This window comes from Peromyscus eremicus, chromosome 16_21 (genome assembly GCF_949786415.1).
Source record: "Peromyscus eremicus chromosome 16_21, PerEre_H2_v1, whole genome shotgun sequence".
NCBI lineage: Eukaryota > Metazoa > Chordata > Mammalia > Rodentia > Cricetidae > Peromyscus > Peromyscus eremicus.
The window spans coordinates 58,825,457-58,851,989 of record NC_081432.1 but is presented as its reverse complement, the minus strand read 5'-3'; the positions used below and the strand labels follow the sequence as shown (position 1 = coordinate 58,851,989).

The following is a 26,533-nucleotide window of genomic DNA, read 5'->3' as shown; positions in this document are numbered from 1 at the left end:
CAGGTCCTACTGCTGTGCTGCAGATAAAACAAACACCCTTATCTGGGGACCAAGCTTCCAATATTATATTCACACCGGGTTGTGATACAGGCACAGATTATTTTCTCAGTTGAGGCTTCCTCTTCTCCAATGACTTTAGTTTGTGTCAAGTTGACATAAAACTATGCTTATATAGCTCCTTGTGTTATATGAAGAAGGGTTTACACAGAGAAAATGTGCATATAGTTTCTTCCTGAAAGTCAGCGCACAAGTTCCTAGTAGTTTTCCTCTGTGTCAAGAGGAGATAGGTCTTCACCTGTCCATGCACTGGTCAACAGGAGAAAGGTCTTCATCTGTCCAGGCTCTGGACAAAAGAGAAAGATCTTCATCTGTCCATGCACTGGCCAACAGGAGAAAGGTCTTCATCTGTCCATGCACTGGTCAACAGGAGATAGATCTTTAGCTGTCCATGCACTGGTCAACAGGAGAAAGGTCTTCATCTGTCCATGCATTGGTCAACAGGAGAAAGGTCTTCATCTGTCCATGTACTGGTCAACAAGAGATAGATCTTCAGCTGTCCATGCACTGGTCAACAGGAGAAAGGTCTTCATCTGTCCATGCATTGGTCAACAGGAGAAAGGTCTTCATCTGTCCATGCACTGGTCAACAGGAGATAGGTCTTCAGCTGTCCATGCACTGGTCAACAGGAGAAAGGTCTTCATCTGTCCATGCATTGGTCAACAGGAGAAAGGTCTTCATCTGTCCATGCATTGGTCAACAGGAGAAAGGTCTTCATCTGTCCATGCACTGGTCAACAGGAGATAGATCTTCATCTGTCCATGCACTGGTCAATAGGAGATAGGTCTTCAGCTGTCCATGCACTGGTCAACAGGAGAAAGGTCTTCATCTGTCCATGCATTGGTCAACAGGAGAAAGATCTTCATCTGTCCATGCACTGATCAACAGGAGATAGATCTTCAGCTGTCCATACACTGGTCAACAGGAGATAGGTCTTCATCTGTCCATGCACTGTTCAGCGCTGTAGGTGCCAGTCTGTGTGCTGGTGAGTGTCCTGGCACTGACTAATGTTTTTTGCATTGGTCTTTGAAAGTGTATTCCAACATGCTTCAACCTCAGTTGACCTCTTGTCCCGTAGCTACTGTGCCAACGCAGGGACAATTGAGGAAGAGGTTAGGACAATCCAGTGCAGTTGAGCTCTGTGTCTAACACCACAAGGTCTCAGGATTGTATCTGATTTGCCGCCACTGTCTGGGAACATCCAGGTTTCTGTTAGAGTCCAGTGTCCTCTTGTGATGACTAATCTGGGTTGTTGACCACATCTGGAATGGACTAAAACCCAAGCTGCTGGCCACTCCTGCAAGGGATTTTCTCCAGCAGATTATTAGAGTCCTTGAAGCAGCAAGACCCACCCTGAATCTGCTGCCTTCTGCTGCAGCCACTTAAAAGGACACGGAAGAAGTAAGCGTTTGCTGCCTGCCTGCTTCCCTACTCTTCCTGGCAAATTCATCTGTCCTGTTGCTGTGGTTGGTATTAAATCCATCTTCTTCAGGATGCCAACAGAGACTGAAGACCAGCAGCTCTCCAGGAACATCTAGGACTCCAGCACCAGAGAGAGACTGCCTCATGAACAACTGCTAGATTCTTAGCTTCCTCCTTTCCGCAGGAGACAGCCATTTTTGGATTACTTGGACCATATCCTTAAGCCAGTCTAATAAATTCCCTTTTAATATACATATTCATCCATCAGGACTGTTCCTGTTGAGGATGGCTAATATATCTCACACCATTTTTTAAAAATAAATAGATAAACACTATATATTATATATATACACACACATACATACACACACACACATATATACACCTTTTTTTTTCTTTTCTTAGTTTCTCAAGACAGGATTTCTCTGTGTACCCACCGCAGCTGTCCTGGAACTCACTTTGTAGACCAGGCTGGCCTCAAACTCTGCCTCTGTCTCCCCAGAGCTGGGATTATAGGTGTGCACCACTACCACCCAGTCTTCTTGCACTATTTTAAGCCAGCCCTGGAAATGAAACCTGGACACTTCCACAAAGCCCATTGAGAGAGAGAGAGAGAGACAGACAGACAGACAGACAGACACACACACACAGATTGTTTACTTGTCCAGAAGCCCGTGGGGAGGTCATTGACTTTCCTCATTCCCCAGTTGAAACTGTGAGGGGTTAGCACGCTGATCCTGATTTCTCTACTGTATCTTCAGATGTACAGTCGGATGCAAATAACCACATTACTGAGCTGCAAAGGGCACTGGGTTGTCTGTTCAGTGAAGACAGGGCAGCAGATTCTGCCTAACCTGCCAACGTAGGGTGTATGTGAAGCCCTTAAGGAACACTCTGAGTAACTCTGTAGCTACTATCAGTCTATAGATGTGCCAACAAGGGAAAGTCCACATGGCACTGTTAGTGAAGCTTGGGAGGAGCCCAAATGTCCACCAGTGAGTTACGCTCCGCAGCAGCCACAGATGACGGGACACCGTGGCCCTCCACCTCAGGGCCTGCTCCAGCTGCTGTGCTCTGTGTCCTCTAGCCAGGCCCTCTCCACTGCCTTCCTGTCCCTCATGCCCCTGGCCTACCCATAGCCACATCTAAAGAAAGCTGTGTGAGCCAAGCACAGTAGCACACTTGATTGGGAGGCTGAGGCGGGAGGATTGCCATGAGTTTGAGGCCATTCTGGACTCTAATATGAGACCGTGATCTCAACAAACAAACAAAAACAAAACAACAAGAATGAACAAATAACCTGTGAGTATAAGTTCTGGCCCACGTGTTTGGAAAAGGGAGGTGTTGCCTGTCCCCCTCCCCCCACCTCCCCCCACCCCGCCTCCGCCCCTTCTTTCAGCTACACCAAGGACGCCATGAAGTCAGTTCGGAGAGGGCTTAGTCACATAGCTGACTCCTGACACTTGCCACACATCTCCATTTGGACAGAAAGTTCATAACTCTGCAAAGTCATGCAGGCCTGGGAGCAGTGCATGCTCCAGACTCTGTGGGAGTCTTCCAGGTTTGAGCATTTGTCTCAAACCCTCACAGCACAGTGACAGCTATGAAGAAGAACTAGCTGGGCCCAGGGGTGGTGGAACATGCCTGGAATCCCAACACTCAGGAGGCAGAGGCAGGAGGATCAAGAGTTTCAGGCTAGCCTGGCTACATAGTGAGACTATCACACTCAGACACATTTTCATAACAGTGCACTTTTTTCAAACAATTATTTTCAATTGCTATTATCTTGCCCTTAAAATCTCCTTTTATTGTCTTTTTAACCTTCCTGCATCACACCACACACAGTAACAAATTCCAGTGGTTTTAAAAACTGAACATGAGAAACAAGCCTTGAAACCATTAGAAAAAAATAGCAAACTATTTTTAAGATCTCAGGCAGAGAGATGTTCTTAAAAGAGGTCACCACTCTGCACCCCTTGACCACAAAGGACAAGGGTGGTCTGTTTGATTTCATTTTCAGAATGGCAAAAGGTAGCACCTGAAAAATGAAAGGCAAATGGCCTTGTAGAAAAAAGGTGAACAGGAAGTTTGCAGAGGAGCAAATCTCAGTGGCTAAGGCACACAGGGAAAGATGATCAGTCACATCAGTCATTGGGGAAATAAAAATTAAAACAAGCTGGATGTGGTAATTCTAGCACTTGGGAGGCTCAAGCAGGAGGATCACTATGGGCTAGAGAGGCCACAGTGAGTTCAAGACAGCCTAGGCTACAAAATGAAACTCTGAGAAACCAGCCACCAATCATCCATCCATCCATCCATCCATCCATCCATCCATCCATCCATCCAACCAACCAACCAACCAATCAACCAACCAGTCAACCAACCAACCAGTCAACCAACCAACCAACCAACCAACCAATCAACCAGTCAACCAACCAGTCAACCCACCAACCAACTAACCAGTCAATCAGCCAACCAATCAGGTGGCCACCAACCATTCAGCCATTCAGCCAGCCAGGCAACCAGGTAGCCAAGCAAGCAAGCAACCAATCAACCACCCAAAATTAGCAAAACAACACTGAGATGTTATTTTTATTTGCCAGACAGAACGGAAATGTAACAATACCAAGTACCAACGGCACAAAAGGGAAAAGGTGGACATGTACATGGCTGATGGTCATCCACCAGAGTTCTGTGAAATGGGAGGTGCTGATATCTTGTGACCAACAGCTCTGTTCCCATCTTTCCTCCCTAAAGCAACTCTTCAGCTTGTGTGTAGGAGTGCTCCGTGTTGGAAAGAGGCTGAGTGTCCATCGGGAGGGGAAGGCTGAATAAGATGTGGGTGAGTGTCAAAAGAATCCTCTCTGCAGCAATTAGAAAGTACTGCTGAGCCGGGTGTCAGGGGCACACACCTTTAACCCCAGCATTCAAGAGGCAGAGGCAGGAGGATCTCTGAGTTCAAGGCCAGCCTGGTCTACCGAGTGAGTTCTAGAACTGCCAGTGCTACACAGAGAAACCTTGTCTAAAAAAAAAAAAAATGCCACTGAAAAAGAAAAGAATGCAGAATGACACATTTAATAAGATAATTAAAAATCCTCACTCATCGGTGACACTTTCTTGTTAGTTGGGTGGGACTGGAATTGTTCTTCTAACAGTTAATTGAGATGATAATGAAGTTACCCCGTCACTTCTTTTTCTCTTCTCCCCTGTCCTCCCTAAGGACATCTTTATCCTCTCTCATGTGCTCCTTTCTACTTTATGATCTATACACAGACACACACAGATACACTACACTACACTATACTACACACATGCACACAGACATAGAAACACAGACACATACAGACACATACACAGACATACACAGATACACTACACTACACTATACTACACACATGCACACAGACACAGAAACACAGACACATACAGACACATACACAGACATACACAAATATACACACAGGCACACACACAGACACACAGAGAAGCACACACACACAATACACACAGACACACAGAAATCCAGACATACACACACACACACACACACACACACACAAACACAGGTTTACTTCCAGACAGAGATATACGCAAAACCACACAGAAGCAAAGACACCCATACACATATGAAAATTAAAGTCTAGGATCCGTGTGTGAGAGAAAACTTGCAGAATTTGTCTTTCTGTGTCTGGGATACTTTGCTTAAGAATGATTTCTATCTGGGCGGTGGTGGCGCACGCCTTTAATCCCAGCACTTGGGAGGCAGAGGCAGGCGGATCTCTGTGAGTTCAAGGCCAGCCTGGGCTACAGAGTGAGTTCCAGGACAGGCTCCAAAGCTACACAGAGAAACCCTGTCTCCAAAAACCAAAAACCAAAAACCAAAAAAAAAAAAAAAAAGCATGATTTCTAGGGGAGGGAGAGATGGCTCATCTGTTAAGAGCACTGGCTGCTCTCCTAGAGGACCCAAGTTCAAGTCACAGCACCCACATGACAGCTCGCAACCATCTGTGATGCGATCTGCTCTGCCCTTTTCTGGCATGCAAGCCTATATGCAGACAGAGCACTTATACATAAACAAATGAAAAACATTTTTTTTTTAAAAGAATAATTTCCAGGTCCTTCCATTTTCCTGCAGATGTCATGATTTCACTTCTTCTTATGGCTGGATGAAATCCCATTGTGTGTTCCTTTATCTGCTTGCTGGCTGACAGGCATCTAGGCCGCTTCTGCTTCTGGGGCACCGTGAACAGTACAGCAGCATGGTAAACCACATAGTCTGGAAGTAACCAATGATTAAAATATATTCTCCTTTATCCTCTAAGTCACAGTACACGTGGTCCATCAAGCAAATCTTACCGTTTCCAAGTTCTGTGCTAAGTTTTAGGAATTTTCAGGTGAGCCTTGTCTGTTGTATCTGACTCTAGCCAGGTAGTCCTCCACATGCTCTATTTTGAATTTTAAAATTCCTCAGAGAAAATGGGGATTAGCCAAAATATTTTTGAAAGACTTAACAGTATGACATTTTATTATTTTATTATATTTATTTAATTTTATTAATTGATTGATTAATTATATATTTTATTTTTTGGATATGGGGACTAGCTACATAATTCAGATTGACTTCAGATTCACAATTCTTCTGCCTCAGCCTCTCAAGTTCTGGGTTCCCTGTGCCTGGCTCTGTGGCATTTGGGAAAAACCAAAACATAATAGCAAAAAGCCTTCTAAGGTGTTATTTACCATTAAAAACTTTAAAAAATGATTTATTTATTCTTATTTATGTTGTATATGTGTGTGCAGGTTCCCGCTGAAGCCAGTGGGTGTTGGACGCCCTGGAACTGTAGTTACAGAGTTGTGAGCCGACATGTGGGTGCTGGGAACTGAACCCGGGTCCTCCCGTCTCTCCAGTCCTCTCCCTCCCTCTCTCTCTCTCTCTCTCTCTCTCTCTCTCTCTCTCTCTCTCTCTCTCTCTCTCTCTCTCTCTCTGATCTAAACCTGCTTTCCCTAATGCCTTGGGCTTCCTTACTCTTTCTCTGAAGCTTCTTTCTTCCATCCCTGCCAAGCGCCGCACCATCTTGGCTCAAATAGCCTGGCCAGTTCTCTTCTTTTTCTTCTCCATCTTCCTCCTTTGGACTACAAACACCAAGAGAGAACCTGAATTCCCCAAGTAACACACTGACTCTGTGAGACACCCCAGAATCTCTGCTAATGAGTGCACCATGTGTCAGCGAGAAGCAGGGGCCCTGCCACCACAGCTGCTGTGTGTCAGGAGTTTGCAAACATCACCTTTCCCAACCACCCAGCAGCCTCCGCTTCTCTCTCGGCTCAGACCAGGAGGTGGTAGTTTAGGCTTTGGGAAGGTGCAGGCCCTGGGTTCCCAGAACTGGAGGGTCTGGCAAGGCTGGGTTTGAATGCACTAGGGCTCTCCTCCAGGCAAGCACCCCTTCTGGCCTGGGGGTTGGCCCTGGCCCTGGAGCCCACCCGGGAGCCAGCCAACGGGCCCTGGCTGCCGTGGGTGGTGGAGGCAGGGCTCCCTGGTCCCACTGCCTTTCTGTGGCTTGAACAGGAAAGAGACAAAGGTTCCATTTTAGGGCTGAGGAAAAGCATTTGAGGTATTTCCATGGGAAGTGGCAGCCAACAAAAGCCGTGCTGGGTGGTGCTCTGGTTAATTGCAGGAAGGCAGGCAGGCCTCTAGGATATTACCTTTCTCGGCTGGAAAGTGTTTCTTTGGAAAACGTTTTGGTTCAGCCTAGGCCTCCTAAGTTTTAGCAGATCTGCTAGTTCATAACTATGAAGAGAGTCACCAAGTTGGTCCTCAGGGACTGGGAGGGAGGGAGGTGGAGGCAGCGTGGGGCTTGAACAAACCACCCAGATGACAGCGCTCTGCTACATGATGGCTGCAAAACACTGGATTAGATTTCCCAGCCCATGGAAAGTCCTAAAGGGGGCTGCTCCCCCGAGGCCTGACTCCCCCAGATGGAAACAGACTCTGCGGTGACCCTCAAGGAAACCTCTCCTGCCCCTGCCATGGGGAGAGGGCAGGAAATGAAGTCAGCTCTCTTCTTAAACTTTTTTCCCCCTTTTTAATAATGAAAAAAGAAAAGAAAAAGCATTTACGAAGTTATGAATGCCAGGGTGTTAGGCTCGACGCATTGCTTTCCCAGGTGATTTACTGAATGTTTGCTATTCGAAGCGCGGGTGGGTGAGGTGACTGAGGCCACCACCTGAGAAGGGCCTTCACCTGGCTTACATCTCAGGTCACCCTGCCTAGGAGGAGATCAGTTTGTTGTGACCACAAGCCCTGACCATGTCTTCTATGCCTGCATGAGGTGTGTGTGTGTGTGTGTGTGTGTGTGTGTGTGTGTACGTGCATGTGAAGACCCAAGGTCACACAGGCATCTTCCTCCATTACTCTTCACCTTACTGCTTTGGAGCAAGGTCTCTTATTGAACTGGGGGGGGGGGGGCGCGGGGGACAGACGGACGGACGGACGACACATGCCGACAAGCCCCAGAGATCTGCTTGTCTCCACCTTCCCAGCTCTGAGCTCATATGTGTCCACGGTGTGCTCAGGTCTTTCACACGGGTTCTGGAGACTGACCCAGGTCCTCCCTCGTGCTTCCCCAGCAAGGACTTTACCGACGGCCCTCCTCTGTGTCTTCAGCTTTTCACGCTGGGGATGGAACTCAAGCCTCCTCCTATGTGCTAGGCAAGTGCTCTGCCATTCAGCCACAGCACTAATTCTGGGGCAAGGCTTCTTGAAGGAGGTGAGAACAAGCATCTAGACCACTGATCCCTGCATGGGGTTTTTCCCACAGATCTGCTCCCTAAACAGAACACTACCGTTGCTGAGGGGGATTTCCATCGGGCTGTTAGACATGTGGACACACAAATGTATGAGTAAAAACCCAGTGTCGCCCCTTTCTCCCAGGACCCCCTGCCCCCAACATGAACACTGTCACAGTTGAGGTCCTTGGGATCTGTCCTTAGAATCCTCAAATCCCTACTCTGCCTGGGCCACCCCAGTTTCTGATCCTGCCTCTGTGCCCCAAAGCTGTCTCCCTCACGGCTGCCCTATGTGGCTGGGAAGTGCCACTGAGACATTTGTCCCTCTTCCTGGATCCCTTTCTCCTGGGCCAGCAGCTAGCCATGGCCTTCTGCTGGGGTCCCCGCTCCTGTTAGTGACCATTTACTGTTCAGGGCTGGTTTCCTTCACTTCAACCCTATAAAGTATGGGCAGCTGGCTTCCAGGGAGGCAGCTGACAGCCTCTAGGCACATCCCACCATGCCCATAAGCTGCAAAAATACTGGGTTCTGGAGGGAAAAAATTCTATCTGATTGAAGCAGAGGAAAATGACAGTTCTTTGTATGAAGTTTTGTGGCATCTGTTTTGGGGGTTCTATGAGCTTCCTGAAAAAATTAGAGGAGAAGGCTCCCACTAGTAGTCTGGAGCAGTGGCCACACATCCTTGCCTCTCTGAGGGTGCAGAGACCTACTGTGTGCGCATCCACAGTCGCAGGGCTGCCCAGTGGTCCCTCCAGGAGCCTCCTCAGGGCTGCCACGCCTACGGCCAGCAGGGGTCGCTGCTGCCCAGCACAAGGCACCCAGGCTGGGGACCATGGTGCCCAGAAGGCAGACCTCTCCAAATACCTTGGGAAGTTTTCCTTTCCAACAGATTAGAAAACCTGCCCACTCTGCACTTCTGAATAAGTGAACGAGCGAACCCCTTTCCTTGTCTCCCTAAAAAGACCCCATGGAGGTCTGCAGGGCTGCAACCTCACAGAGTGAGCTGTAGAGAAGGCTCCCAGCCAGGGAGAGAGAGAGAGAGAGAGAGAGAGAGAGAGAGAGAGAGAGAGAGAGAGAGAGAGTGTGTGTCTCGAGAGTCACTAAGCAAGTTGTCCAACACACCGTGGGGAAGGAAGAGCTGAGATTTGGATCCAGGACACTGTGTGTCCTTGGACTGACACTGAGCATGGAGTTCAAAGTGAAGAGACACACCAGGCCCCAGATTCTGTAAAATCAGCCCTGGGCACTGGGTGAGCTGCCCAAGCAGAGTGTGTGTTTAGGGTGTGTGTCAAGCATGTCAGGCCGGCATGGTGTTCCTGATTTCAGGACAGCTGACAGATTCCTCAGCAAGTCCCTTCAATCAGGATCAGTGATGCTTTCATCAAGATGGATGGTCAATGTGCCCATGTGGTCTGGGCAGGGCCACTATTGCTTTCACAGGTGGCAATTAAAGAAAAATGCCCTGTCTGGATGGGCACAGCTCTGCAAAGGATCCTCGCTCCCACTGACCTCCTTAGTGTGGCCCATTTACGTAGTGCATCATCTGTACAGCGGTTCAGGGTGTTTTTGCCAACAGTCTCCCCTTTCTATAAAGGATCCATAAGCTTTGGGGGAGGATTGATCAGAACGGAGGTGAGCTGGAGACACCCCGACCTGGCTGATACTTTCCCCAGCCAGTCTACTCTGAAAGGAGCGCTCAGTACCCGTGGAGAGCACGCAGACATGCTACTCAGAAGGACAAGGACAAGGGAAGGCCCAGGGTGAAGGAACATACTCACCCTTGCACAAGTGTGTTAAACCCTTGAGGCAGATGGACAGTGATGGCTGTGCAGACCACAGGGGACAGGGAAGTGGGGCTGAGGGAGAGGCCTGGCTTCTCGTACTTCAGGCCCAGGCCAGAATGAGCCAGGCCCGAGCGCAAAAGTAGCTGCAGAGGCCAGGTGTGGAGGTGACTCCTTCCCCTCACAGGCTTTCCTGGAGGTTTATTCTCATGCTACATCAGTGTTCTTTCTGGAAACTTCCATCAGAAATTCTGAGCTGGGAGCTGGAGAGATGGCTCAGCGGTTTAAGAGCACTCGCTGTTCTTCCAGAGGACCCGGGTTCCATCCCTAGCACCCATGTGGCAGCTCATAACTGCCTGTAACTCCCGTTCCAGGGGACCGGACACTCTCACACATGCAGGCAAAACATGAATGTACATGAAATAAAAATAAATAAATTGTATGTATTAGAAAAAGAAGTTTTGAACTGTCCTCTGTCCATTGTCCCAGCTCCTGTTTGGAGTCCTGGAACCCGAAGTGAAAGTCACAGCTGATGGGAGCCTTAAGCCTAAGTGGCCCTTGACACACATGCCGCCATATTTGGGCTGCTCTCTTCTTAGTCTTAACAGTGAAAACCATAGGTCATCACTGTTGATCATTTTCTAGATCTAGACCTTGCTTAAGTCTCCATAGCACCAGAACCTCTTCCCACAGATACCAGAACCTCTTCTCAGAAATCAGGTGACGGCACTGCAGTTAGGCAAGAATAGATAGATAATCCCCATAGCAACATTCCCTGTTGGCCGAACAACCCATGATTAAAGTCCCCTCCCTGCTTGCACCCCCCTTCCCCCCCCCCACCTATATATGCCTTAAGAGGAAAATAAAAATTTGGAGCTTGATCAGACATCTCTCTTGCTCTCATTCTTTGTGTCTCTTGTCCCTCTCATTCACTGGCCCTCCCTTGAAGACCCCGCTGGCCGGGGCACACAGCTCCATACAGTGCTGAGAGGACTCTCGGACCCAGGGCTATGACAGCGAGGCTTGGAAGGAGCAAGCCCCTCAATGGGTGTGTGTGGCCTGGGAGGGTGCTGGTCTTGCACGGGGTCTTTACATCTCTGCTGTGTGCTCAAGTTGATCCTAACCCGGGCCTGGGCCAAGCTTTCCATCCTTCCTAAGTGCCCCCCACTTGCAGGAGGGCACAGCAGCCGCCAGCCAGGGACTTTGGGTGTAGGTTACTGGCTCTCTTTGACTTGGCGGGTGGGTCATCTCAAAGACCAAATTCTGCTCTACCCACATACCAAAGCACGGCCCTCAGCCTGACCAAGGGCTGGAGTCTTCTCCTCTGAAGTCCAGCTTTTTTCAGAAGGTGCTGGAAAGGCTGGGAAGGGCTGATCAGGCAGGGAGGGCAGTGTACAGACAGTGTCCCAGGGGTGTCACCCTGCACTGGGCTGTCCACAGGGAGGGCAGTGTACAGACAATGTCCTGGGGGGGTGGTCACCCCACACTGGGCTGTCCACAGGGAGGGCAGTGTACAGACAATGTCCTGGCGGGGGGTGGATAGTGGTCACCCCACACTGGGCTCTCTGCAGGGAGGTTAGTGTACAGATAATGTCCTGTGGGTGGTCACCCTGCACTGGGCTGTCCACAGGGAGGGCAGTGTACAGACAATGTCCTGGGGGGTAGTCACCCCACACTGGGCTGTCCACAGGGAGGGCAGTGTGTAGTGTCTGGGGGGGTGGTCACCCTGCACTGGGCTCTCTGCAGGGAGGGCAGTGTACAGACAATGTCCTGGGGGGGGTGGTCACCCCACACTGGGCTCTCTGTAGGGAGGGCCATGTGCAAACAGTGTCCTGGGGGTCACCCCCACACTGGGCTGTCTGCAGGGGGTCAGTGTGCAGACAGTGTGCACCAGGGTATCCCACCAAGAACTTGAACTGAACTGAACCATGACCCCAAATTGGGAAACACGGCTCCAATTCACCAAACCCCAAACTGAACCCAAGTATTATTACTTTTTGACTGCACTCCGAATCCCACGAATGTTTTCTCTTAAATACCTACCAAACCAGTTTGAACTAGACACAAACATATGTGTTTTCTAAAACCACTGGACCTGAACTTCAAAATAATCTCCCATCCGAGGCGATGTGAGACTTGGTGGACTTGGGAGTGTCCTGGTCAGAGCAGGTGGAAAGACTCCCTTGTGGCCCATGTCCCTCTCACTTCCTTGGCACGTAAACTTCACCGTGGCCAAGCTTTAAAAACTGAAATAGAATTTACATACATTAGAGTGTACTTAAATGCACACTTGGATAAATGTTGACAAATACATGTATGTAAGAGCTCGGCTTCCTCTAGTCAAGACCTAGCACATTTCTGTCAGTCTGGAACATTCTTTGCTCTTTCCCAGGCCGTCTTGCTGCCACACACAATCTTGTTCTGATTTCTGTCTCCTTTGCTTCTCATCTGAAGTGTCTTAATAACCCCCATCCCCTGCCTTAGAAAAAGAGAGGACACGGAAATACCCATTTTAGGGACAGGACAAAGGAGGCCACGGGGGGGGGGGGGGGGGAGGGTAGCAGAGCTGGAGCTACCTGGGGGTCTGGCTGCTCAGTTCTGTTATTCCATGTTAGCTTTTTGCTGGATTAGAGAACTCTCCTGGGGTGGATGCTTCCAGCAGCTTCCTCAGGGAGTGGAGCCCATATCTGCCTCTAGGTACCATGGGACCTGCTTGCCTCCTGAGTGGGCTGTTCCCCCTCCCCCATTCTCTTGTAGATCCTTGTCAACAGAGAGCAGGTCTTCCTGCATTCTGCTGTCTGGGCTGCACCAGTCAGCACACAGGGACTTGTAGGGCTCCGGCACATCCCTGTGACAGTGTCCTGCCCTGGGCCAGGTCCCCTGTCTCCATTCTGTCGGTGTCTGTTGGAGGCTCTGTCTGCTTGTTGTGTACAGACAAACTATGTGACCCCCTGAGAGCAACGTCTGTCTCTCTGAGCCACTGAGGGGTGGAACATTGAGCAGGCTCCCAGGCCTGGCTTCCTGGGGAGACATTTTCCAGGTCTACAACAATGTTGAGTTTGATTTGATTTCCCCCTTTGCAGGCGATTGTGTGGTTTGGGGTGTTTTGCTACTAGTTATAATCCCATAAAGTACAGCTGCTGAGATTTTTCCAAGAGGGCCGCTTTCAACCGCCCTCGTTGAAAAGGTTCTAATTTATTTCAGTCGCCTGTGGGAACCCAGCCTGAGCTCAAGACAAAGGCGTCCTGTGTGGATGTAATTGCCCTGCGAGTGTCTCCCGGGGGAGGTTCTGCCATCCAGAGCCACCTTGCTGTCTTCCACGACTCTCAGAGGAACATAGCAATCCCCAAGCCTAGTGGGGCTCAGGAGCCAGGACCGGCTTCTTGGCTGGCCCGTTTCCTGTGTTCACAGACCTCATTCCTCAGCCAGTCATGTTAGTGTGAATTAATCTGATTGCTCCTCTTCTGGTTTTATATGGAGCCAAGTCCTGCCCACTGAGGGGTGACAGTTTGGGTGAAAAGATTGATGAAGAGAGAATTTCAGCTAACTAGAGCTCAAGCGGGGGTGGACCTGTTGGAACATCAGAGTAGAGTGGTCTGGTTCCCCAGCTGAACACAGGCATTGGCGATTTGAGCAGTCTAGATGGCTAGCTGGCTCTCGGGATCTCTGTGCCTCCCAAGCACTGGGACACAGTCAGGCTGCTATGCCTACATGCATGCTGGGGATCTGAACTCCTGCTGGTGAAGCAAGTGCTTTAAGCTGCTGAGATTGGTCAGCAGTCGTCGTCATTCCCCCCCCACCCCCCCCATCCCCACTGGACTCCAAATTCTACAGCCACAGCCCAGCGCCAGAGGGTGTGTGAGGAGTTTTCGCTGTTTGTTAGATCATAGATGTGTCTTCATTTGAGTTTAGCTGGAGCTGATTGTAACTGCTTCCCAGTGGGAAACTCCAGAGAGTCCTATAGAGGTGACTGCGTTCAAGGCTCTGCATCCTATGACACTTGCGAGCTAATTTCCACAGAGCCATGGGGATTCATTTCTCTCTGAGGGAGAGGAAGTTGCCTGGCAGGGAGCATTAGCCTAGTCGGGCGCCTCTCAGCCATGGGCTCACCTTCCTTCAGAGGCACCTAGCAAGGCCACAGAGTCAGGTGAGCCCCAAGCTGTGCAAGGCACAAGTACCCCTCTCACCTCTGATTCTTGGAGGTTAGGGACAGAGCACTGGCATCCTGGGGACCCACTCTGATAACTGGACCTCTAGGGGTCACGACTTTTGTCATGTCCATTTTTATTTAAAAAAATCTTTAGGCTGGCTGGCAGTTTGTGTGTGTGTGTGTGTGTGTGTGTGTGTGTGTGTGTGTGTGTGCTTGCTTGTGTACATGTACACATCAGTGCACATCTGCATGTGCACATGTTAAGCCAGAGGTCAACCCTAGGGCTTGTTTCTCAGGAGCCGTCCTCCAGAAGACGCAGGAATCTTCTTCCCTCAGTGTGACAGCGTGTGCCTTCCTGCTCTAAATAAGAGGCCACTTTAGCCCTTACTGGGGTCTGTAGCATTTTAGCCGAGATGAGTGTCACCAAGGAGAATGGTGACATTCAAACATGTTTCACAGAAGCAGCTGCTCCCTTTCTTCTGGGACCTGAGTTGGAGAATCTCCCAGGACCACGAGATGTCTCTGAGACGTCCTGGTTGAGGGGTGTTGGAGACAGTAAGAGCAAGGCACCCCCTTTCAGATGCGTTTTTCTCCTGGGTGAACTCAGTTACACAGCCTGCTAATTCCTTCAAGGTTAATAAGATTTAAGACAATTTGAGGAAACCACGGTTTCTTCTCTGCTCCCAGTTCACCCCATCAGGCCTCATTTTGCCACATCTAGTGGTTTGGGTTCTAGCCTTCTAGACTTTTCCATGTTTTCATAAACATGCGTGAATGTTTTCATTTTTACATGGCTGGAACTGTGAATTCCGTTCTTGCTGACCCTGATTTGTTGTTTAATTCCTGGTCTCTGTGGCCTTCTCCAAATTCACAGGGAGTCTGTGAACAGTCTTCCCCTCATCACAAACAGCTCTTTAGAAAACACCCCTCCGTGAGCTCAGTGTGTTAGTCAGGGTTTCTACTGCTGTGGAGAGACACCATGGCCACGGCAACTCTTATAAAGAAAACATTTCATTGGGGTGGCAGCTGATAGCTTCAGAGGTTCAGTCCGTTATCATTGTGGTGGGGAGCATGGTGGTGTGCAGGGTAGATGTGGTGCTGGAGCTGAGACGTAGGTCTTGCAGACAACAGGAAGTTGGCTGACACACTGGGCAGTATCCTGAGCATAGGAAACCTCAAAGCCCGCCCCCACTGTGACACACTTCCTCTAACAAGGCCATACCTACTCCAACAAAGCCACACCTCCTAATAGTGCCACTCTTTATGAGATGATAGGGGCCAATTACATTCAAACTACCACACTCAGACGTTTTTCTACCTGTTTTTTTTTTTTTTTGGTATGTGGTATGCATGGGCATGTACGCATGTTTTTGCATGTGTGGGAAGGCGCATATGTGTGTGTGTACATGTGGAGGCCTCAATTGCTCTTCCACCTTATTCTTTGAAGCAGGGTCTCTCAGTCAAGCCCAGAGCTTGCAGATATGGCTGGTCTTGCTAGGCACTGGGGATCCTCTGTCTCTGCCTTCAGAGGCATGAGTCCTTACGCTCATCCAGCATTTGCATGGGTTCTGCAGACCTAGACTTTGTGGCAAGCACTTTCACCACTGGGCCTCCTCTCCAGCCCTCCACCTTGTTTTGGCACGAGGAGGTCAAGTCTGGTGCACAGATGGAGCACTGCTTGAGGCTGCTGGTTCATGTGGCTCCTTAGGATTGGCTGGGTCCCAGGCTGATGCCCTTTCCGTGTACCTCAGTGCGTGGGGTGGGGAGAGGGGCCTTCACTCTGGGGATCAGGTCCGGCTGCACAGTCTGAGGTGGGCCTGAGGGTCTGCATTTCTAATAAGCTCTGAGGGAGCTCAAGGTGCTTTGAGGGATGAGGCTCCAGTTTGGTCAAAAGCCTGACCCCAGCTTTCTTTCCTTCTTTCTTTCCTTCTTCCTTCCTTCCTTCCTTTCTTTCTTTCTTTCTTCTTCTTTCTTTCTTTCTTTCTTTCTTTCTTTCTTTCTTTCTTTCTTTCTTTCTTTCTTTCTTTCTTTCTTTCTTTTCTTCTTTCTTTCTTTCCTTCCTTCTTTCTTTTCTTCTTTCTTTCTTTCTTTCCTTCTTCTTCCTTCTTTTTTCTTTCTTTCTTTTCTTCTTTCTTTCTTTCCTTCCTTCTTTCTTTTCTTCTTTCTTTCTTTCTTTCTTTCTTTCTTTCTTTCTTTCTTTCTTTTCTTCCTTCCTCCCTTCCTTCCTTTCCTTCCTTCCTTCCTTCCTTCCTTTCTTTCCTTTTTTTAAGATTTATTTATTCATTATGTACACTTTGTTCTGTCTGCATGTGTCCCTGAGGCCAGAAGAGGGCATTAGATCTCATTATACATGGCTGTGAGCCACCATCTGGGTGCTGGGAACTGAACTCAGGACCTCAGTAAGAGTAGCCAGTGCTCTTAACCTCTGAGCCATCTCTCCAGCCCCTACCCCAGGTTTCTTAAGGGCAGAGGGGGGAGTAAGAAGGGACAGTGTCTCTATCCACCTCTGATTGGGTAGACATTTTGATCACAGACACGGTAGATGTGCTCCTAGCCCCTCCTGGTCCTGGATGGAGAAAGGCCCCACAAGATTGGTTAGTTGAGAAGCCTGGGACTGTGGGGGAAGCTGACTTGTCCATGGCGTCCATGAACCAGAGCTGAGCCAAAGGCTGAGATCCCTGATCCCAATGGTTGCCACACGTGGGCACTTCTGGGTCCTGGATCCGATCCTTGTCTGATGCCTTCTTCCTGTGTCTCACAACTAAACCTTCGGGGCAGTGGATGGAGAAGATGGTGGGCCTTGCAGAGTGAAGATGCTGAGCGTGGCCCTTCTGTGGTCAAGGCCTCTTCTGGGTTTGGACAGTTCTGGTTGTGTTCTCTTACCAGGTCCATCATGGCAGGAGGGAGAGGGTAAAGTGGGGGTGCTCACTGGGCTCAGGCAGTCATTTCCTCCACCCTTGTCTGCTAGCAACCCCCTGCAGTGTCCTAGCAACAGAATCTTCATTCACTCATTCATTCATTCACTCACTCAGAAACCATCTCCTGTTAGGTCAGGAGATGCTGGTCTACATGTCACACATGGAGTGGCAAGATTTATATTTCTTTTCCTTTTCTTTCTTTCTTTGTTTTTGTTTATCGAGACAGGGTTTTGTTGTTGTTTGTTTTTGCTATTTTGGGGGCCTGCCACCCAGCTCCAAAATAAATTACATATGGAGGCTTATTCTTAATTATAAATGCTTGGCCTTAGTTTGGCTTGTTTCTTGCAACTTTCCTTAACTTAAATTCTCCCATCACCTTATGCCTCTGGGATTTTCCTGTTCTCTTACTTCTGTAAATCTTACTCTTACTCTGTGGCTTTCTGTGTAGCTAGGTAACTAGCCCCTGGAATCCTCCTCCCTCTCTGGCTATCTCTTTTTTCTTCCTAAATTTCTCCTTCTATATTTTCTCTCTGCCTGACAGCCCCACCTATCCTTTTTCCTGCCTTGCTATTGGCTGTTCAGTTCTTTATTAGACCATCAGGTGTTTTAGACAGGCTCAGTAACACAGCTTCACAGAGCTAAATAAATGCACTGTAAACAAAATTAACATACCTTCAAATAATATTCCACAACAGGTTTTCTCTGTATATCCCTGGCTATCCTGGAACTTGCTCTGTAGACCAGGCTGGCCTCAAACTCAGAGAGATCTGCCTGCTTCTGGCTCCTAAGTGCTGGGGTTAAAGGCATGTACCACCACTGCCTGGCTCTTTTTTCTTTCTTTCTTTCTTTTTTCTCTTGAAAACAGGTTTTGCTGGGCGGCAGTGGTGCATGCCATTAATCCCAGCACTTGGGAGGCAGAGCCAGGAGGCTCTCTGTGAATTTGAGGCCAGCCTGGTCTACAGAACGAGATCCAGGACAGGCACCAAAATGACAGAGAAACCCTGTCTCGAAAAACAAAACAAAACAAAACAAACAAACAAACAAACAAACAAAAACCCCAGGTTTTTATTGATCATATTAACAAAAGAGATTTAGTCAAAAACACCAAAGCCCATGTCACCACCAGAGTCCTCAGATTCTTCTTTCTTTGGCTCCACTTTCTTCTCTTCAGGAGGGGCAGCAGCAGTGGAGGGGCGGGATGCCTGCTAGCATGGTTGCAGCTCCTGGAGCAGGCTCACCAGGCTCTACATTGCAGAGGAGGCTCCCGGTGTCGACTTTGGCCAGGGCCTTTGCAGACAAGCGAGGCCAGGAAAGTTCAACATTGACACCAGCTGCTTCAACGAGGGCATTGGTCTTATCTTCCAAGACATCATCTTGTTGCTGTGCAGGATGAGGATGGAGTAGGTGCAGGTGAACTTGGAGATGGAGGCCATGGTGCAGAATGCCAACATGGTGTTCATCTCCAGATGAAGTGAGGGCCAACTCAGCCTTAGCTTCCTCGGAAGGGGAAGGATGGAGAGCTTGGAGACAGCTGAGGGCAGACATAACCTTATATCCTTACAGTTGTGGCTACACTGTAGTGGTAGAACATGGCCTTCTAGATGGCTGTGAGTGAAGCCTGACACAAGATTGTGAATGCACTTGAAACACCACGAGATTTAAAATAAAGATTTATTTGTATTATTTTAATTTCTGCCTGTGTGTGTGCCTGTGTGTAGATATACATATGTGATTATATGTGCCAGAGAAGGTCGGAGGCATCAGATCCCCTAGAGCTGGAGTTGCAGGTGGCTGTGGGCTACTTGATGTGGGCACTGGGAACTGCACTTGGGTCTTCTGGAAGAGCAGTGTGTGTTTTTAACTACTGAGTTATCTCTCCTGCTCGGTTTTTTTTTTTTTTTTGTAACTTAATTTCATGGTTTTCAAACATGAATTTTGTAGATGACAATATCATGTAGCGATGTCAGGAGGTGGGGCATGTCTGCTAGAACATCTCTGAGGTGTGAGGAGGTGGGGCATGTCTGCTAGAACATCTCTGAGATGTGAGGAAGTGGGGCATGTCTGCTCGAACATCTCTGAGGTGTGAGGAGGTGGGGCATGTCTGCTAGGACATCTCTGAGGTGTGAGGAGGTGGGGCATGTCTGCTAGAACATCTCTGAGATGTGAAGAGGTGGGGCATGTCTGCTAGAACATCTCTGAGGTGTGAAGAGGTGGGGCATGCCTTCTAGAACATCTCTGAGGTGTGAGGAGGTGGGGCATGCCTTCTAGAACATCTCTGAGAGGCCCTTTCAACACACACAGCCTTGACTCTGGCTTTGAGGTTGGAAAATAAAGCTATGTTTGAGGTCTTCCACGAAAGAACCACGTCCTGGTTCAGCCGGTGGGTTGCATTCACACACGTGCACGCAGACATGCACACAGGTCAGGAACACGTGTCTGGAGAGAGGAGGCAGAGAGAAGGAAATAAAGATGGCGGCTCGTGGTGAAGGGAAAACACATTGAGGAATGCTGAGACGTGGGAAATGACATGGGTACTCCGCGGGATGGAAGGAAAGCAACATGGCGGAAAGGAAGACAGATGGAGGAGCAGAAGTGACTGGGGAGAGCAGTGGGAGGAGCGGAGGAAGAAATGGAAGCTTCTGGCTGTGCCCCAGTCAAAGGTAGGTGTGGGGACCTCGGCTCGTCTCCCCCAGGAGGTGGCCTTGTCCCCAGCTTTCGATGGGATTGCCTCATGTTCATATTTGAAAATAAGCTCCTCTCCTCCATCACTAGACTCTGACCAGCAAGCATCCCGGGAGCAGAAGGCGGAAGCCCCTCCCAGCTCATCAGACTGTAATGGGGTGAGCGAGGGCGCTGGAGCTACAGGCTGATTGGACGTTAGTCATACCACACGTTGCATTTTCTAATGAGAAAATGATTCAAAATTGCCTCAAGGGATGGTTGTGATTAAACTAGTTGCCTTGACTTCCTCTGCTATATTGAACGTGCGCGCGCGCGCGCGCGCGCGCACACACACACACACACACACACACACACACACACACACACTCATCCCCGCACTACTCACCTCTGACCTTGGAACAGCCTCTAGGGGCCAGAGTGCTTAGCCCCGCCTTCACTGTGTGCCTGTCCTACTGTAGCTCGGCCGTGGCTGTCCTGAGAGGGGAGAGGGGAATCCTGAGGGGGTGGGCATAGCAAGCCCTGTCAATCAGCCCCTCCTCCTGGGGTGTTCTCACAGCCCACCCTTTGCAGGGAACTGGGTCAAAATGACTGCAAGTTTCAGGCCATCAAATGTCTGCCTCTTAAAGTGAAATGTGTTTCTTCCCAGACAAGAATCTGGAGTTCTTTCCAGATCCTTCTATACGCTCTGCTGTGAACCTTAATTTTATTTGGATGTCCTCTGCATGAGGTGGACCAAGCCGTTGAGATGCAGTCCCTTTCTGCCATGAGAGGAGTTTGAAGCTATTTCAAAAGAGAACCAAGTGTACTGTTAAATGACTATTCTTAGGAACTGGAGAGTTCTCATGCAGAATTCATACTGCAAAGGACTCTAAGAGTGCATGGTCTTGATTATAAGGATATTAACACACTGCCTCCCTTGCTTCTCTCTAAATCTTAACCATACTTCATGGTCTAATGCAAATGGTCCCTTCCCTGGGGTCTCCCTCTTGGCCATTATCTCAGTCATAATTCAGCCTCCTAACTCTGTCCCCCATCCCTTCTTCTCTAGTTGCTGCAATCCCACAAACGCTCACCGAGACCCATCAGTCAGATTTTGCGAGGTTGTGTTAGCAAACTGCTCTAACAACCTGGCTGAGACACTGCGTACTCTTCCTGGGCTCTGGGCTGAGGAATAGCCCTCATCTCTCACCTAGAACATGCTGTTCCCAAGGCAGAGGGGGAAAAGAAAATGATTATTTGAGCCTACATGGCTCGAAAGTCTCTGCTCAGATGGGATGCATGTGGCTACCCATCTCTGCATCCAGCTGCCCAAAGCAGGTCACATGGACGAAGGGAGGATGGGCGGAATAGGCTCTTACCAAAAGCTCCATCACAAGCACCTCTGTGAGTGCATTCTATCCATGTGGTGTCCTGAGCATCCAGTGTCCTGAGCATCCATGTGTCCTGAGCATCCATGTGTCCTGAGCATCCATGTGTCCTGAACATCCATGTGTCCTGAACATCCATGTGTCCTGAGCATCCATGTGTCCTGAGCATCCATGTGTCCCTGAACATCCATGTGTCCTGAGCATCCGTGAGTCCTGAGCATCCATGTGTCCTGAGAATCCATGCTTAGACTCAGGGCTGTTGGGCTCCCCATTTAGAACAGTTTGGTGTCTGATTGTAGACTGTACCCAAATCCTCTCCTGTAACCATTAGGGGCTTTTGATTACCATACCTATGCCCCCTGCCCTGGCTGGTTTTGTGTGTCAAGTTGACACAAGCTAGAGTCATCAGAGAGGAAGGAGCCTCAGTTGAGGAAATGTCTTTGTGAGATCTGGCTGTAAGACATTTTCTCAATTAGTGACCAATGGGGGTACCCAGTCCATGGCGGGTGGTATCATTCTTGGGCTGCTGGGTTCTGTAAGAAAGCAGGCTGAGCAAGCCATGGAAAGCAAGCCAGTAAGCAGATCCTCTTCATGGCTTCTACATCAGTTCCTGCCTCCAGGATCCTGCTCTGTTTTGTTCCTTTCCTGGCTTCCTCTAATGATGGACTATAATGTGAAAGCGCAAGCCAAATAAACCCTTTCCTCCCCAACTTGGTTTTTGGTCATGCTGTTTCATTGCAGCAATAGAAACCCTGACTAAGACACCCTCTTTCTTTTGTTGACCCAGTCCCATGGACCCCAGGCTGACCTCAAACTTGTTATGTAGCTATGTTCCTGAGCTTCTGGATCTGCTGCTATCCCCACCTCAGTGTTGGAGTCACGGTATGCACCAGTTCATATGGTGCTGGGAACTGCTGTGACCTCCTCAGTGTTGGAGTCACGGTATGTACCAGGTCATATGGTGCTGGGGATTACTGTGACCTCCTCAGTATTGGGGTCATGGTATATACCAGTTCATATGGTGCTGGGGACTGCTGTGACCTCCTCAGTGTTGGGGTCATGGTATATACCAGTTCACATGTTGCTGGGGACTGCTATGACCTCCTCAGTGTTGGGGTCACAGTATGTACCAGTTCATATGGTGCTGGGGACTGCTGTGACCTCTTCAGTGTTGGGGCCACAGTATGCACCAGTTCATATGGTGCTGGGGACTGAACTCAGGGCTTCTGGGTGCTAGGCCAAGCATTCTACCAACTGACATACACACCTGCCCATTTTATCCTTTTTTCCCCCCACCCCAACAAGTTGATCGATCATCTGCATGTGCTTCTATCTATGCACTCTTCCTGCAGCTTCCAGAACCTGGCTTCTTTCTAGTTCTCTCTGCAGCCCCTTGGCTGTTCTTATATCCTTCCACCCTCTTGTCCACATACCCTGTAGTTCCTCTCTATGCCATGGGCTGCTTTGGATTGGGAAATCTGTTCTGCTGAGTGAATTTCTTTTTTTTGTTATCATGCCTGCGTGTGCATGCATGTGTGCAATAAGTTTGTATGAGTGCAGGCATTTGCATGCTGCAGAATGCGTGTGTGTGGAGGTCAGAGGACACCTTCCAGGAGTCGGTTCTCTCCTTCTGTCATAGGTTCTGGGCATTGGGCTTAATGGATGAGCTAGGCAGAGGCAGCAGAAGTCTCCTCTAGCCAGTATGAAATCAGAAACATTGATAAATCTTGGTTGTCTTAAGTCACAGAGTCTTGGAGTGGATTTATTGTATGCAATAGGTAACTGAGATACACCCTGTCCCCCGAACTGGTTTATGGTCCACTACTGTGTTGGCTGGTCTTGTGTCAACTTGACACACAAACTAGAGTTATCTGAAAAGAGGGAGCCTCAATTGAGAAAATACCTCCACAAGACTGAGCTATAGGCAAACCTGTAGGGCATTTTCTTAATTAGGGACTGATGGGGGAGGGCCCAGCCCATTGTGCATGGTGTCATCCCTGGGCTGGTGGTCCTGGGCTCTATAAGAAAGCAGGCTGAGCAAGCCAGGGGAAGCAAGTCAGTAAGCAGCACCCCTTCATGGCCTCTGCATCAGCTCCTGCCTCCAGGATCCTGCCCTGTGTGGTTGAGTTCCTGTCCTGACTTCCTTTGGTGATGAACAGCAATGCTGAAGTGTAAGCTGAATAAACCCTTTCCTCTACAACTTGCTTTTTGGTCATGCTGTTTTCATGGCAGCAATAGAAACCCTGACGAAGACGCCTACCTAGCTTGTTTACAACCTCTACATCTTGCAGTCACTCCTCTCTCCTCTACTTCACATGCCAAAGCGAAGGGCACATGGTACAGAATCACACTTAGTGACATGAGGTTTTGGCCGTGTGAGTACATCACATGTCGGACAGTGCACTTATTCGCAGTCAGAATCTGAAGTTCTATGAGTGTGTTTCTCACCTTTTAACATTCTTTAGTGTTTCCCTTTGCCCTTAGAAGAAAATCTAATTCCTTGCTCTCTTGAACTTCCACAGAATGTCCTTCAATCCCTCCTCCAGCCCTCCTTTCTTGCCTGTCCATCATCGCTCATTCTCAACTTGAGCTCTTTACATTTCTACATGTGTATTAAAATTGTGCATTAGTGTGTGTGTGTGTGTGTGTGTGTGTGTGTGTGGCATGTGTGTATCGTGGTGTGCATATGGAAGTCAGAGGCCAACTTGAAGAATGGAAGTGCCTTGCCTTTACCTGCTGAGCCGTCTCACTGATCCCTACAACAGTATTTTTTTTTTTTTGCCACAATTAAAGAGGCTGACTACAATCTCTCTGGACTGCACCCCCCCCTCTAGTTCCACCTGCCACACTGTTTTTGTTTTTGTTTTTTTTTTCCTGAGAGGCGACTGCAGCCCTGAAAGTTCTTTTAAACCCCAGAGCTTTGCATCCTGTTCTCTGCTCCGGAGACCTGGGGACATCACTCACCCCCTGCTTCTGCTCAGTCACCTCCTCCGAGTCCTGGCTGTCCAGGCCTGCCTTTGTTTCCACAGTTCTAGATGTTTCTCTCAGTAGACTGTCCTCACTGCATCCCAGGTGACATTAGCGACATCTGGATCATCAAGGACTCTTTTCTTTCATGCAATGACATTTGTCAAGATATCCAAGTCTTTATTTTTTCCCTTTGTCATTCAACCTAGTCTTTCTAGAACATAAAAATAGTAAAAGTGCACACAAGGCACAGACATGTTGGAGATAGTGGCTGGAGTGGACGAGTCGGCAGGGAAGCAGAAGCTGTGGCTTTTGGTGACGATCTTGTCATATCAAAGGATATCTTCTTGTAAATACGTTTTGTCACATACAGCCTCCACAGGTGCTGGTGTCCACTTAGCATGTGCTCATTAGGTATTTATCACTAACTTTGTTTAATAGGTAGGGAAACTGAGGTTCAGACAGAAAAGGTGATATATAAATATATATACATATACGTATATATAGTGATATATATTTAGTGTGTGACATACATAAAGGTATATTGTGGTGTGTATGTGTGTGCGTGATGCTGAGGATTGAGCCTATGGTCTTGCAGATGATAGGCAAGAACCTAGTTACTACTACTGAGCCATATCTTCTCCCTTCTTTTTCTATCTATCTATCTATCTATCTATCTATCTATCTATCTATCTATCTATCTATCATCTATCTGTCTGCTTGTCTATCATTTATCTATTATCTATCAATCTTTCTTGCATCTATCTTGCATCTATATATCTATTTTCATCTGTCTGCCTATCATTTATCTATCTATTATCTATCACGTATCTATCTATCTATTTTGCATCTATGTATCTATCTTGTATGTATCTATATATCTACCTATCTATCTATATATTGTATATCTAGTTAAGTTATTTGAGAAAGGATTTCATGCAGCCTAGGCTAGTCTCAATCTCTCTATATAATCACAGATGATCTTGAACTTCTGACCCTCTCTCCTTCACCTCCTGAGAGCTGGGATTTACAGACATTCACCACCATGTCTGGTTTTATATGGTGCTGGGTCTATCAGACCCAGGTCTATCCCAGAGCCTCCTAGGCAAGCTCTCTACCAACAAAGCCACATCCCCCATTCCTTCTTTGTATTTTTAAGTTTTGAGACCAAGTCTCACTAAGTTTCTCAGGCTGGTCTTCAGCTTGTGATCCTCCTGCCTCAGCCTCCTGAGTAGCTGGAATTATAGGTACGTGTATCCAGGCCCCTGGTGAAAAGGTAGTATTTAAAAGATAAACTTTTATTGAAGTGTTACAGGCCTATAGAGAGGTATGCCCATCTCATGGAGAAGGCTGTGCCCTCGAGGCATGATTGGCTGACATAGTCAGGTTGCCACCATGATGCCCAGCACTTTGCAGCTTTCCACAAGATAAAAAAGAACCATTCCATTTGATGACTGAAACCATGATGGATCAATACAAAGCAAACACCATTGATTACCATCCAGAACCACCGAGAAGTGGAACCACTTCCCAGGTTGCCCCTCCTCACTCCCTTTCGTCCAACAGCTGTGTTTCTGTGTACTGGCGACGCTGTTTGCCTGAAGTTGGGCTGGGAGGAAATGGAACGTGGCCCTCTCTCCTGCGCTGTCTTGTCACATGAGCCCAAAGGTGGACAGTGTACCTAGCAGGGCGGTGACAGGAGAGGATCCGGCTAATGAATCCATTGCACAAGTGCGTTGACTTGACAGGCAGAGGCGTGCCTACAGGTAGGAGGGAGGAGCAGGCTGTGCGTTCCTCAGCAGGCTCGTTGGTGACGATGGATGCCCATCATTGTCTGTCCCGGTCAGGGCTTGATTGTTACAGCAGTGTGTGCATGTGTGACCTCTCCCACAGAGCCCCCTCTGACCTATGAAAGGCTAGTTTGCTCTGTGTCTTCCTAATAAATCCCTGCTCTCCCCGAGAAAGCTGCCGTGAACGCCGTGCGGGGAGAGTTTGTCAAATGACCCTCCATTTAAGGCCTGAGTCAAAGCTGTGTGTGTTTTTGTAACCAGAAGACTCTGTGTTTCTTAGCTACTGGTCAGACTGGATGAGACTGCCAAAGAGACCTCAGGGAATTTCCTCACCATGTAACAAATTTATGAGTCATATGAAAAGCTGGGAAACGCTTCAACCAGCCGCCTCTCATTGACTCAGAAGCCGTTTTACAACACCTTGGTGCTGGGGCCTTGGATGGAGCCAGTCGAAAGGTTTATTAGATCTACAAATGGCCTGCCATAGCCAGGGAGGAAACCAGAAGGAATCTCCCTTCTTGTCCTCCCGAGAGCTGTGGCAGCTCTCTAGAGCTGGTGGTCTCTAGAGCTAGCGAGCCACTGTGGGGGCAGCTGGCAAGGGCTTCTGTAGAGA

The 26,533-nt window shown here is 48.7% G+C and overlaps 1 pseudogene; it reads right to left on the bottom strand.

Moving 5' to 3' along the window:
* Positions 1-18,205: 18,205 nt before the first annotated feature.
* On the bottom strand, positions 18,206-18,547 carry LOC131926045 (large ribosomal subunit protein P1-like; annotated as a pseudogene).
* Positions 18,548-26,533: the final 7,986 nt, after the last annotated feature.